Source organism: Myotis brandtii, unplaced genomic scaffold (assembly GCF_000412655.1).
Source record: "Myotis brandtii unplaced genomic scaffold, ASM41265v1 scaffold285, whole genome shotgun sequence".
In the NCBI taxonomy this organism is placed as follows: Eukaryota; Metazoa; Chordata; class Mammalia; order Chiroptera; family Vespertilionidae; genus Myotis; species Myotis brandtii.
Window position 1 is genome coordinate 1,083,390 of NW_005360891.1, and position 15,264 is coordinate 1,098,653.

Below are 15,264 nucleotides of genomic sequence, written 5' to 3' on the forward strand. Positions count from 1 at the left end.
TCTTCTATGCTAGACTGTCAGTTCTGTGAGACCTGGAACTGTGCCTATCTTTTGAAAACTTGTGTCCCCAATGCCTCGTGCAGCATGGATTCCTTTTAAGTAAGAACTAACAGTAACATGTGCGGAATGGGTGGTGGAGATAGTAATATTTAGGAGTTCACGTGGGTTAAAAATATGTGGAGTTGGACGATGGGAATTCAGAGAGGATTCATGGAAAAGATGAGCCTTGTTTTCTGTTGGGAAAGTGGCATATGTCGTACAGGTGGAGGGAAAGTGAGAAGGCATTCCAAGCAAGGAGTAGCGTGAACAGAATGCTGATTTTTCACCACTGAATTTGCCATACAGGGTGGTAAGTAAAGGTTAATATGTTGTCTCCTCCACTAGCATGTGAAATCCTTGAGGGCAAGGACTGTATATTTTCAGCTCATTATACATTCTCAGTAGTCGATACATATGTGTTGAATAATTGGATATCAACCTTCTAATCTGTTCACAAACTTCAAGCCAAGTTTCCATGTTCATTTCACCCCTTTCTTTTTCCTAAGATTAAATCTCTACTTGGTTGCTTGATATATCCAAGTTTTTACTTTTATGGTGAAATTATATCTCTGTTTTGAGAACAATGTTCATGTATACTTAAATTCTTAATACTCTGATCTTACCTTGGCTTTTAGTACTTCCAGATCCCTTTTCCAAAGATTTGATTATATATCAAGACTTTAAAAATTGAAAAGCAGTTGCAATTGTTTAAGTAATAAGTATTAACAAAATACTAACATGGCTTAATGATCTAGAGTTTATATCAGAAAGTGAAAAAGTGTCCATGAGTATTTTTCTTAACAGTAGTTATGGTAGTGGTGGACAGGGATCTAGATAAACTTTAGAAATTAAATGCCAAGGAAACAGTTGGGGGGAAAAGCAAATGAAAATATCAAACTATTCATGTAGCCCATCTGCTCCATTCCACAGCACAACTGTCTTATGTAGGGAAGTAATATGATCTGATTTGCATTTTAGATTAATTACTTCCATAAAGGTGTGGAGAATGAAGCAGGATTGCTCCAGATTTGTACCCAGGGACATCACAGAGAAGGTTAAAGAATTGAGGATGTAGTAATGGGAATGGAGAGGAGAACAGGTGGTTGGCTTAGAATCAAGACACATTTAGAAGATAGAAAGTAATGACTTCTGTGCTCCTATATATGAGGTGCTCCGAAGGAAGCAGCTCTGGGGGCAGACCCTGTGCCTGGGGCCCAGCAGAGATACAGAATAGGTCATCATGAACATCATAAAATGGTTCTGGTGACCAGGCACATGACTTTTCTCAGGTTAGGAGAGATTTGGCAGAGGGACAGGGAGCTTGTTTTTATTTTACTAGTAGCATTCTATCTTACCTCCTTAAATGAATACTAGGCCATCAATCTCAAGTGAACTGAACGAAATACCCTTATTTTTGTTATCCTTTTTAAGCAACTTATGACAACTCAATTTATATTTAAGGAAGCTCTGTCAGATATGATTGATAATTGCTTAAATAAATTGATTGTTTGTAATACAAAACAAGGAAAGAAAAAGAGAGTGCCGTGCTGACACAATCTTTTTTAACACCCGGTATTTGAAATGATTGCAAGGTACCATGAGTACCTGAAAAGAGTGAAAACATTTTCTCAGCGTTTTTTATTCCTTTTTTTTTCTTTTTTTACATAATTGAAGTTTCTATATTCATCTCACAAATATGTGATGAATGCCAGGGAAGTAGTTACTGGGATAAACAAGTAATCTCAAATAGTGGAGGAAAAAGACATTAAAACCAAAATTTCAAAATAATGTGATAATTTATATGACCAGAATAAGCAGGGGATATTTAAGCAGCTCTTAATCCAATACATGCTGAGGTAATGGTAGTGAGACTCAGTGACAGCTTCTCTGAGCTGAGTCTTCAGAGGTGACTAGACATGAGACAGAGGGTCTAGATACACAACTCAGAGAAGTTGGTGAGAATGTACAGGACAAAGGAGTCACAGAATACCAGGAATCACTCATTGATCTGAATAATTCAGTCTCATTAGCCTTTTACCTATAAAATTAAAAAAAATAAACTGGACACATGATTCTGTTAGTTTATTTGATTCAAAGAATTGTTTCAAAAATATTACAGAAACTTCAAAATCAATACAATATGTGGAATGTAATTAATTTTTTTTAACATTTTTGCCTATATCCACACCCACACACAACCTAATTATACTATTTTATTATTTTTTTGTTTTTGTTAAATTTTCACCAGAGGATTTTTTTCACCCATTAATTTTTAGAGAGAGTGGAAGGGATGGGGAGAGACAGAGAGAAACATTCATGTGAGAGAGATACATCAATTGGTTGCCTCCTGCACATGCAGACCAACCAGCCGGGGATCCAGCCAGCAAATGAGGTATATGCCCTTGACAGGAATCAAACCCACAACCCTTCAGTCCACAGACTGACACTCTAACCACTGAGTAAATTGACAAAGGCCATGCTATTTTTATTTACTTTATTATTTTTATTTTTTGCCTTTGACTCACTAGAATTAAGCAAACACAATCCTTTTTTAAAGTAAGTTTTTAATGATTTGGGATCACTCCAGCTCACTTTGGTTCAGGTCTCCTGCCCCATTGTCCTACATATTCCTTCATTTAAATAGTATCAACAGGACAGAGCAGTGATTGATAAGCAAAGAAACTGAATTTGATTTGTTTTAGTTAAGCCATCCTATAAAGACACTTGGATTTTTTACTTCTGTTTAAGATTTAAGAGTGAAATGTAGTCCAAACGTCAGTAAAAATTTGTTTTCTCATATTTTTCAAAATTACATTTATATAATTAAAATGTTACCCTGTATACTTGAAACCTATAATGATCCTATCAACCAATGTCATAAATTTAATAGAAATAATTTTTAAATTGTTACTTCATTACATCTTTCCTTTTTGCATCATAACATTTTCTTAATTTGAAATTATTACTACTATAATATCTATATATATAAAAGGTTAATATGCTAAGTGTCCTTCCCTCCATCCGACCAGTTGCTATGATGCGCACTGACCACCAGGAGGCAGACACTCAACACAGGAGCTGCCGAGCTGCAGTGACTTGGCAGTAGTCATTCTCAAGTAACGCACCCCAAAACCAGAGAGGAGGGAGCCCAAGTCCTTGTGGGGCTGCAGGATTCCACCATCACCCGTGGGTTATGTTGTTGCCGGGGCAATGTTGGCCTCAAATTGGTTTATTGCACACTTGCATTTGCCTTCTACACCCTGTACGACAGCAACTTTGCAGAGTGCCCTCTCACACTCCGGGACCCCTTGGGGGATGTTGGAAAGCCGGTTTTGGCCCGATCCCCACAGGCCAGGCTGAGGGACCCCACCTGCTGGAGGGACCCGGCTCACTCCACAGATGCCTTTTGAGCCACAGCACCACCCCAAGTATGGCTGGCTGGGGAGAGACAGTGGGAGGTTGGCTCCAGGGCATGTCCAGCCCATCTTGCCAAGTCCTGCCCCACTGGCCACCTTCTAATTAATTTCCTTTCCATGTGCATGAATCCGTGCACTGGGTCACTAGTAATTATATAATTATGCATATCATATACATATTATAACCATTATATATAGAACACAGTTCAGTTCCATCTAGGAAACTTTTGCACTGTCTATATTTCTTTTCTGACCATTATTATTTGCTTATTTTCTGATTATTGGTGAAAATAGTTTTAACACATGAGGGATGACAAAAATGATTCATATTGAGTGTCCAGTATGTTTGATATGCCATTGTTTACTACAGTGGTTAAAAGTGGGTGCTAGTTCAAGAGGCCCTTGTTGTGAATCTCAGCTGCACAAGTGTCCCTTGAGGTGGCCTTTGGGCCTCAGTTTCCTCAGCCTCAAAATGGGGAGAGTAACACTGATCAAATCCTCATTAGTAAACCCTGAGACAATACACATATACATCAAACTCCTGGCACCATAAGCAAGGGCAGCAAACATAGTCATAAGAGTGGCAGTCGGCTTCCTTTGGATTTTTTCTCGAGGCCTCTCCTCACCCTCTGCTGAATTTAAATGCATTATCTAATCCATAAATTGTATCCAAATTAACCTGAAAGAATATTTTGAGCTCAGAAATTGAAGTTAGAATATTATTTAATACACAATATCCATCATCTCTAAACATGAAAAAAATGTATAAAAATATAATTTACTGTCAGATTTCTTATAGTTCTGATTTTCAAAATTTACTTGTAAGTTACATGTGACCCTTTTACAACATGCTATCCAATGGCTTGCAGGGTGTCTTATTTATTTTGAAATATTATATCAAATAAATTATATGAGTCCCATTTTGAAGTACTCTCTTTGCTTAATAGTTACTGCTAATTAGGGCCCAGCATTATTTAACTATAATAAATATAAAACAAGTAACAATTAAGAAATAAAATGCAGTTACTTATTCTGAATAACTGTTTTATAAGAATATTTAAACAATAGAATTCCTATTAAATAGAAGAGAAAAAGAAATAGAAGAATGGAGATGTGAAAAGAAGCAAAACTTCTGTGATGGTAATTTGTATCAAGGTCAGACATGATTGTGGGAAGTTGAACAACTTTAAGGAATTACATATTATATCCTTGCTCTCCACTGGGAGTCCTAACAAAAGCTTCACTAAAAAGATTTCATTCACTGAAGAAAAAAAAAAAGTGTTCTATTTGTGTTTTGAAGCTGGTTACTATAACTTAGTAAACCATTTAATAACACATAATACAAGTTAGTCACATGCACATATAACTGTTTCCTTATATATAGGGTCTTAACTAATAATTATAATGTGATTATAAATTAATTTTAAAATATTTAGTTAAAACATTAATTATTCTTATCTTTGTTATGATAACTAGAATCAAATTATTAAATAGATGAGTTGTTTTTTGAAACCCATTTTTCTATTTGTACCATTGATCAGGGCTTTAAACAGTTAACTCTTCTTACATGTAAGCTGGGAGGAGTGAAGGTGATGCTATTTTAACTTCCTCTGCTTTAAGAGCCATAATGATTAATTTGCAACCATTTTTTCCATTGAAGACCATCCAAAACACATTTTTCACACAGCTTCTGTTAACAGCTAAATGCTCTATGCAATTCTATGAATACATTTTGCAAATGTAAGTAAAATGCTTCTATACTATATAATATAAGCTATTTCCATTGGAATTATAGCTTATTAAGTAATTTAGATTATTTAAAATTATTTTACACCTCACAGCTTCTGACATATCTAGACAACACAAGGAACTTAAATACTTCATCACAAAATACTTCCTAGGGCTTTCACCTGCTGAAGCTGGGGGTGAGGGGTGGGGATAGACACAATCTGATGAAAATAAGGCAGAAAAAAAATTGAATGGGACCTCAAAAGTAAAGTATTAATTTAAATTAAGAACAAGGGAGCAGTCATTCTCAGACTACACATATGCTTATTCCAATGTGAACATACTGCAGTTGAGTGTAGAGACTTCACTTTTTTCCCATTTCTCCACCTTAGTGATCAACTTAGACATATTTGAGTGTAACAGTTCAGGCAAAATAAGACTAAGCAATGTTTGCATGTGTGTCAGGGGGCTTTAAACTCTCTTCTCCCAGTGAATCCCAAATCCTGCTGGGGTATGTTTCTTGCTATTCTAATTGGAGCTTAGAATGCACCTTCCTATGGGATTGATGTTACAAATCAATTATTCAACCTTTTTGAGCCTCAGTTATCTCATTTCTAGAACAAGTAATTGAACCAGATGATAGTGAAATTTCTTGTCCAGTTAAAACATTCTGTTGTTTTCATGAATTACACTGGTTTCAGGTCAAATTGATTTTGTGAGTTCATCTGGGCACCTATCATTTGTATACTGTTTCCATGAGAGTGTGCATGGTAATGGTTAAGAGACCAGGTTCATGATAAATCATATTGCATGAATTCAAATTTTATCTCTTCCCCTCCCTGCTTTTGTAATTTTTGATAGTTGTTGTTTTTTTTTTTGCCTTACTTGTTTCAGTATGTTTCATATTGAAAATGGAGATGTTTTAAGATCAATCCAGCTGATATGTATAGGGCTTAGTGTACATCCCTATACCTAGTAACAGTTCAATGAATGGTAACTAGCTAGTATTATAATTTTGGGATTTTTCAAATATAATTTTTATTTATTTAGTAAATAAATGAATTACTAGGTATTTGATTTTCTAAATTTCTAGCACCAGCAAATTCTCTCACATTTCTAACAAACATGGGTTCAGGGAACTAAATCTCAGAACATAGTAGAATTGCATCTATATTAAGAATAAGTAGCTTTGAAATTTCTTCTCTTATGAAAATGTACAAGTGTGATTCTCAATATGGTGAGACTAGAGCCCAAATTAAAGAGATGCCTGGTAATATTTTATTGAGAAACTTTTAAAAAATGTTGTCCTGTGATAAACCCCTTCATCTGCCATCCTAAAATAGATGTAAAGTTTGCCAATTAAAGAGCTCTTAGGCCGTAGAACTTTGGGAGTTGAGGGTTCCATGGTGCTGTGCCTACAGAAAAAACGTGACATGTGTAGGAGGCAATATACAGAAGATAGTTAAGAATATGGTGGAAGCAAGAATTTGAACCCAGGCTTAATGCTGAATTGTATGTGAAAGTCCTATAAATGAAACAGTGGGAAATTACACTGCTCTGATTGAAGTGGGACTTAAGGGGATTAGGAACCATGACCGCATTGCAGCCCTCTCACCTCAAGAGAAAATTACTTGCTGTATAGTAGTAACTTCATAAAATTAACTGTCAACAAAAACTAGATGGTAGTAAAATTTCAATTAGTTGAGTTGTTTCTTAATATAGTTCCCCTAACTTTAAAAGGCCCATATTTTCCCATAAGTATATGATATTAAAAATAAGATGGGGGTCAGGGATTCTATACATTAGAAGTCTTTAGTGACATAGCAACCAAATGAAATGTATGAACTTTGTTTGGATCCTGATTTGAACAAAGCAACTCTAAAAATACCTTTCTGGGGAGAAAAATCTGGAAATGCAATCAAGAAATGGTTATTAAATGATAGAAAGACATTGTTAGTTGTTGTTTTTTTTTGGTCTGTTTGTTTTTTTAGATATGGTAACTACACTGTGCTTATTAAGTCCTTATCTATTAGAGATAAGCATTTATGGGAAAAGGATATGACATTGAGAATTGCTCTAAAGCACTCCTAGGTTGGGGATAAGAGAAAACAAATGGCACAGAATTGGCAAATGTTGATAAGTTTTTAAAATGGATGATGCGTTCATGGGTGTTTATTTTACTACTAGAGGCCTGGTGCATGAAATTTGTGCACAAGAAGGAGGTCCCTCAGCCCAGCCTGCACCCTCTCCAATCCAGGACCCCTTGGAGAATGTTCGACTGCCGGTGTAGGCCCTGCAGGATCGGGCCTAAACCGGCAGCGGGACATCCCTCTCACAATCCAGGACTGCTGGCTCCTAACCACTCACCTGCCTGCCTCACCTGCCTGCCGCACTGATCCCTAACTGCTCTCCCCTGCCACCTGATCCCCCTAACTGCTCTCCCCTGCCAGCCTGATCCCTAACTGCTCTCCCCTGCTGGCCTGATCCCTAAATACTCTCCCCTGCCGACCTGATCCCTAACTGCTCTCCCCTGCCAGCCTGATCCCCCAAACTGCTCCCCCCTGGCAGCCTGATCACCCCTAACCACCTCTGCCTTGACCCCTGCCACTGTGGCTTTGTCCGGAAGGACATCCAGAAGATGATGAAAGATGTCTGATCTAATTAGCATATTGTCCTTTTATTAGTATAGATGCTTTCAATTTTGTATATGTTTGAAAAATTTTATAATAAAAAAATCTCACAAATTTATGTTATTATCCCTGTGAGAATTTTTTCCTGATCTAAATCTTCTGGTCTGGTTGGTATTTGGAAGACATGTTATGCCAAATACATAGAAAAAATCATAGGGATGTTAAAGAAAAACACTCATCCAAATTGAAATTGAGTTTTTTTAAAACGTGTTAATAAAATATTCTAACACTTTAAAGTTTTCACTTTGTTTTCCTTTTAAATATTTTTAGACATGCTATAGAATTTCTTATTGTATTTTTCTTTATTTCATTGCTTCTTAAAACACCAAATTAATCTTCAGCTACTGGGAAATGTGACAACTGCCAAATTGCAGATAAGCTATTGGTTTGTAGTTGGATAGATATTTAGTCCTGGAAAAAATTAAAGGAAGTTTAACTATATTTTCTATAAGATGGGTGTCTTTACAATGTCTGTATGTTTATAGTACGTCAAATGAGCTATTTTGAGATTTGTGTAGTAAGCAAATGGTCACAATATAGACAGAGGGCCAGTTGCTAACCTACTCCTTCTAGATTGCTGCTCTAGCATAGGACTGGTTCCACCATCTAGGCTGGAGCCAAGCTTCTAGTGGAGATTGCAGTAGCCCTTTAGATAACTATTATGTGATTCACATGACTCAGGTTAATGAAAATTTGGTATTAGTATAAAGCACCTCATTCTAAGTTAATAGTTACTGCTATTATACTATAATAATAATGATGTGTATTTGAAATCTAACTCTATAGAAATTGTATTTTCAAAATACTAATGAAACTCTCACTTATTAGTTTATCAATTAATGCAACTTTCCCCCAAACTTTTCCACTAGATGACTTTTTAAAAATAAGTAGCACACTGATTTGATTTGAGATTATTTTTAAAGTTCTGCCTTTTGGTGCTTTTGAGAGTAAAATTTCATAATATTTAACATTTATTTATATATTTTATAAAATAGAAGTTATAATTGGATACCTTGTAATTATTTTTAAATAAGAGAGCCTTTAAAATCATGATTGCTATGTCACTAGAAGTCATTTTTTATATTATAATCAAGTACAGTTTCAAACATATCTTCGATTTGAATATTCTTTATTTCTAGTCGGTTAGTAGTGTGGGTAAATGTATGTGTGTTTTCTTCTACACTGTATTGGTTAATGAAATGCAAATTTAGCAAATCAGGGGTGACTTAAAAAAAATAGCATAGTGAACAACCGTCTGAGTGCCAAAAATAATCAAAATGAACCCTAGAGTACAAAAGAAGGTGTAGATTTTTAAAGAGCAATTACTGGCATGTTGAGAATCAAGCTGAAATATAATAGGAATTTATAGTTTCTATTTTTTTTCTTCCCATACTTTTGTGTGAAAATATTTCTTTGTAATAGAGTTTCCCTTTGCAACAGTGGGATACAGAATTATGATGAAGGGAGTTAAAAAAAGAAAAAGTAGAATGCCCTCTAGCCTTGCTCCTCTTTTCTTTGCCTAGTTAGAAAGCTGCTAATTACATTTTCATATCCCACCCAAAGGGATAGAATATGCTAGTAATATCAAGTGGTTAGAGAAGTACATAGCCATTTTGAAATCATAATGAACCTTGACCGAAATAGCTTTAATACTCTGAGATCAATTAAATGTAGTCTATCAGTAAATGTTCAGAATGAATTATCAGCAAATAACAATAGCTGAGTTATTAGGAATAGTAACTAATAGGTATTCCTATGTTTGAGTCACCGTTCAAAGTGTTTTACAAGTAGCAATTTATATAATATTTGTCCTACTAGGTTAGGTATGTTAATTATTCCTAGTTTACCAATGAGGAACTTCAGGCATGGGAAGGTAAAGTAACTTTCCTGTGTGTTACATACTGGATTCTATCCTAAAGAATCTGATCCCAGAACTTGAATCCTTAAGTCTTCATTAGATAGTTTTCTAAAATGTCCTGATATCACTCATTACATCATTTATTAGGGCCATTCAGTCCCTTAGAATGTCAGTTTGAAAGCATTAGTCCTTTTAAATCTGCTCTATCTGGAGATCCTGACCATCTTTAAACTGCTTTATCTATTCTGTCGTGGAGCAAAGAAACCTGGTCATTTTAGTATCTGGTACCATAATTAATAAGGCAACACCCATCTGACTAGTAGAACCACCCCTGCCCAAAAGACCTACCTACTGCCATTCTCCACCAAATTTCAACTCTTTTACATCAAAGGAAGTGTGAATCAGGCCTAAATTCACCATAAGCCCTTAGACATTTTCATCTTAACTTAATCACCGTCTTCTAAAATAGTTGTTAGCCATGGCACCATCTGATTCTGGTGGTGTGTGTGTGTGTTGTTGGGCAGGGAGGAGAAGAGGGAGGGGGTGGTGGTAGTGGTGGTGGTGGTTTTTTTTCTCTCTCTTCTTACATTATTGTGCCATTAGGATACACTGTGAAATATTCCCGTCTGAGAGAAAAACAAAATTTACAAAAACAAAACTGAAATCCTTCTTCATTTGATAAACCCAATTTTGATTTTTATTCAATAACTCCAGTCCTGATCACTGAATAAGAGTAATCATATCCATGTTTGTTTTATTATCCTCATTCTAAGTTAATTAATTACTAAATCAGTAAGCCTCTGTACAATGACTAGCTAGTTGTTTTGAGGTCACAAGAATTAAATGTAACATCCAAAAGTCCCCGACTTGCTTCGGCAGTGGTGGAATGTTTCAGCAATGTTCCAGAGTCCAGTTTAGTGGAAAAGCTTTTAACTTCTCTGTTGTTTTATATTCTTAAAAAAAGAAGCACACTTCTCTAAGCACTAAAACCCACTTAGTGCTTTATGCCACAATGCAGGTATCTACTTTCCACAATTAGACTTTCAGAGTGACTGTTGGTCTGCACCGAGGACAGTAAAAGTTCCTCCATCCTGGCCAATAGACATATGAAAAGATGCTCAACCTCAGTAAACATCAGAGAAATGCAAATTAAAACTGTAATGAGATATTACCTCACACCTGTCAGAAAGGCTATCATCAGTAAATCACAAACCAAAAGTGTCTGCCAGTATTTGATACAGGCCAGAGCCTCATTGTCCTGAGGGCTTAATGCTTAAGAGAGAGCCATACAAGGGCTTGTATTGAAATCATAAGAAGCTATTTTCCAGCCCCCTTGTTCCTCCTCTAGGGGGTCTATTCATGTCTGTCTATCTGCCATGCTGGCACATCATAGATCAGAATCAATAAATATTAGTTGAATTAATAAACCATATCCTATAATAAAATGTATGGAAAATAAGAGGCTCAGAAGTAGTTTCAGGCATAAAAATAGATGATATGCATAAGCTTATGTGTAGGGATATTTTACATGTTTATTTCTTACTAGGCTTCCCTTTTTTATTTTTTTAAGCTTACATAAAGTTATAAACTAGCCATTTTTAACAAAAGAGTTAAAACATTTTTACATCTATTACACTTGAAGAAGGAAAAAAATTCCTTTAAAATGGTGTTTCTGTTAAGAAGCAGCTTAGTGTGTATAGCCTACTCTAATGGCCTAAGAGTAAAGTGCTTTTCATATCTACATGCACATCTCAAGAGAAAGGAGAAGACACTTAGAGCTGAGATGCATAGAATTCAGTATCTCTGTTGGAAACTAAAAAAAATAAGATATACTGTTGCTAATGATTACAGAAGGCACAAGCAGCCCATGCAATGGGAGTTAATTATATTCCCAGAAATAGAAGGGTGGTCTAGCCATTAAGTTGAAGTATCAGCATCTAGATCTGTGTTAAAATGTTTTTATTTTTATTTTTTGTTTTTGTTTTAAAGAGGGCATAATCATGGCTCCCATACTACAAAATATATATATATATATTTAAGTCATGAATTAATGCGGGAACCAGTAAGATGCTACAGTGGTTCTAAAGAGAATTCAAATTTATTTGAATGATAATGGATAGATAGATAGATAGATAGATAGATAGATAGATAGATAGATGAAATGAATTTACAAATAGATACAAAACAAGTCTGTCCATTAGATAATAATCCACTGATCCACTGAGAGCCCCCATAAACACAGGCTACTCAGAAGGTGTGTTGGACAATATCTTGCTTATAAAAATTAATAACCAGTTGTCTTTTGGTCCACCTTAAAGTCTTTCACAATGTTTTCCTACATCAGTCTCAAACATACAAAGGGTGCAGTAAAATATTCAGAATATTTTACAAGCAGAAAGCCTCCTGCTATCCAATATAATAAAAGCCTAATATGTTGAGTTTCTGGTCGTCCAGTTTGCCATTCAACCAAAGTATAATACGCTAATGATATGCTAAGGCCGCTCAACTGCTCACTATGATGTGCACTGACCATCGGGGGCAGAATCTCTGACTGGTAAGTTAGCTTGCTGCTGGGGTCCGGCTGATTGGGACTGAGCAAGACGAGCCAGACTCTCCCTGAAGCCCTCCCAAGGTCCCTCCCCAGCTGGCCAACCTCCCATGTCCCTCCCCAGCCCCTATTGTGCACCAGTGGGGTCCCTTGGCCTGGCCTGTGCTCTCTCACAATCTGGAACCTCTCGGGGGATGTCAGAGAGCCAGTTTCAGACCGATGGCAGAACGACCGGTCGCTATGACACGCACTGACCACCAGGAGCAAACGCTCAACTCAGGAGCTACCCCCTGGTGGTCAGTGCACTCCCACAGGAGGAGCACCGCTCAGCCAGAAGCTGGACTCATGGCTGGCAAGCACAGTGGCGGTGGCGGGAGCCTCTCCCACCTCTGTGGCATAGCTAAGGATGTCTGACTGATGGCTTAGGCCCGCTTCCTGTGGGGAGCAGGCCTAAGCCATCAGTCAGACATCCCCTGAGGGCTCTTGGACTGTGAGAGGGCTCAGTTAGGCCTGCTTCCTGTGGGGAGCAGGCCTAAGCCATCAGTCAGACATCCCCTGAGGGCTCTTGGACTGTGAGAGGGCTCAGGCTGGGCTGAGGGACACCCCCTCCCCCGCCTGAGTGCACAAATTTCATGCACTGGGCCTCTAGTCTAGACATAAGAACACTCAGTAAATTAAAATATTTACAGACAGAATGGCAAAGCAAACACTAATGTTACCATTTAATTCTTAAAATTTCTGGCTGAGAAGGGGGGATTTGGTTCAGAATTGTAATGTTCAGTAAGACAATTGTTAGCCTGATAATGTGTAAAAAATCAGATCTGTTGTTCAAGTGTTCTTGATTCTTCATACTACAAAAAAAACTTATTAAAATGTAAATAGTGTCATCTTTGATATAATGATTCAGTATCCTCTCAAAAATAACAGTTTTATTCTAATACAAGCTATTTTTAATTAAAAATTTCCATTGGCCAAGGGCAGAGGGCTGGGAAGATGGGTGAAAAATGTGAAGGGGAATAGAGTCAATAATACCGTGATATGTTTGCACAGTGACAGATGATTACTAGACTTACTCAGGTGATCACACTGTAAGGTATAAAAATAACAATATCGAGTCACTATATTAGGTGCCCTAAAATAATATAATTAATATGACATTGTATACCACCTATGCTTAAATAAATAAAAGGAGTAGTTATATGAAAAAATAAAAATAGAATAGAATAGAATATCCTCTGGCCATGTTAATGCAAAGTTAGTTCACAGTTAAAGAAAAGCAGCTTACTGATTGCTTAATGAGACAGGTTCCAACACTGTCCTCCCTAACCCCCTACATTTCTTTATTCTCCCTAACCTCACTTTAGAATTACTACAATACATTATAGGAATGAGTTACTCAACAGAGCATGTCCTACAGTTTTCTTTATTTAACATCTATCTATCCATCTATCTATCTATCTATCTATCTTATGTATGTGTGTGTGTGTAAAATGCAAATCGACCAAACAGCCGAACAGTGGAACGACCGTCTGGATGACCACACTATGACATGCACTGGCACCAGGCCAGCCACGGCGATTGGTCGGGGGGCCCTGCCATCACCCCATGATCGCCCCACAGAGAGAGGTCCAGGCCACCAGCTGGTGGGGCGATCAATGGGGGGGGAGGAGCAGGGGTGACTGTGGACACGGGCAGCACCAGGCCAAGGCAGGTGCAGGTGGGGGGCCAGCTGCAGGCAGCCAGGGGAAGCCCGGGTGCCGGCAGCTGGAGGGAAGCCCGGGTCCTGGCAGCCAGAGGGAAGCTTGCGTCCCGGGTTCCAGCAGCCGGAGCAAAGCCCAGGTCCCAGGTGCTGATAGCCGGAGGGAAGCTGGTAGTGGCAGCTGGGGGAAGGAAAGCCTACCCTTGTATGAATTTCATGCATTGAGCCTCTAGTAATACAAATAAATGGTGTTAATGGCTATATTGTTAAATATTACAGTCTACAACAAGCATGTCAAACTCAAAGGCTAACACAGGCCAAATAAACAAGGCATGCGGCCCGTGGGCTGCGAGTTTGGCATGCTGGGTCTGCATACTCAATTTACAGGTGGTACAAAACTCTAGTGTATTGGTAGAGAAATAACAATTAAGAACAAGAGCCTACAAAAGTAAAATGAAGGATATTTTGTGCTTGTTTTTCCTTAGAAAAAGCTCTTGGGTCACTGTGTAGTTTGTTTTAGATGTTGTTTGTAAATGTAGCAGTTTGCTTGGAAATTGGACATTCTTCCTAATGGAACTTTGAGATATTTAGGTATAAAGAGTAAAGGATGTTGAACCTCAATTTTTTTTCTAATGACTTCCAAAAAGATGTAAAGAAAGAATGTTATCTGTCAAGAGCTTTGTTGCACAGTCTACTTGATTTAGCGAAGTCCCGGTGGTAGTCCCTGCATATGGAAAGACAGTGGCAATGTCTGCAGTTATAATAGAAATTTTTAAAGACACATTTGAAAGCAGATCATCCAAACACCAATCTAAACAAATGGAAAAAAAGAAAACAAAAACTGTGTTAATAACTTTTGGAGTATTTTTGAAAGAGCTTGGATTTGGTAGACCAAAATATGGATATTTTAAAAAGGTCTGAACTGACAATGTTTCATATGACTTGCAAACTATTAACATAATTGACTACATATATATGATTAGGTAGAAATATAAATTTGCTTTCATGACTTCTAGGAAATGGCTTAAGAAGGATTATTTATGAAATTTAGCACTTCAGTGTTCAGAAACTGTTCATCTTCTTTTACCCCACAAAAAACTGGACTGAGATTACCAGCTTATTTTAGCAGGCCCAAAAATAAAATAAAATAAGGATAGCTTTGTATACACAATTTGTGTGTGTGTTCTGTTCATATGCAAAACTCAGCATGCTTCCAATGAAGTAGCCTGTTTTCATAGAACCACCACAGGATGACCATAACCTTGATTTAAGGTGTAAAATATGAA

At 37.2% G+C, this 15,264-nt stretch overlaps 1 protein-coding gene across 1 annotated transcript in view; it reads left to right on the forward strand.

Annotated features, from left to right (window-relative positions):
- CSMD3 (CUB and Sushi multiple domains 3) overlaps positions 1-15,264 on the forward strand; it is an 888,294-nt gene that overhangs the window by 713,845 nt on the left and 159,185 nt on the right. The gene's annotated exons all lie outside the window — the stretch shown is intronic.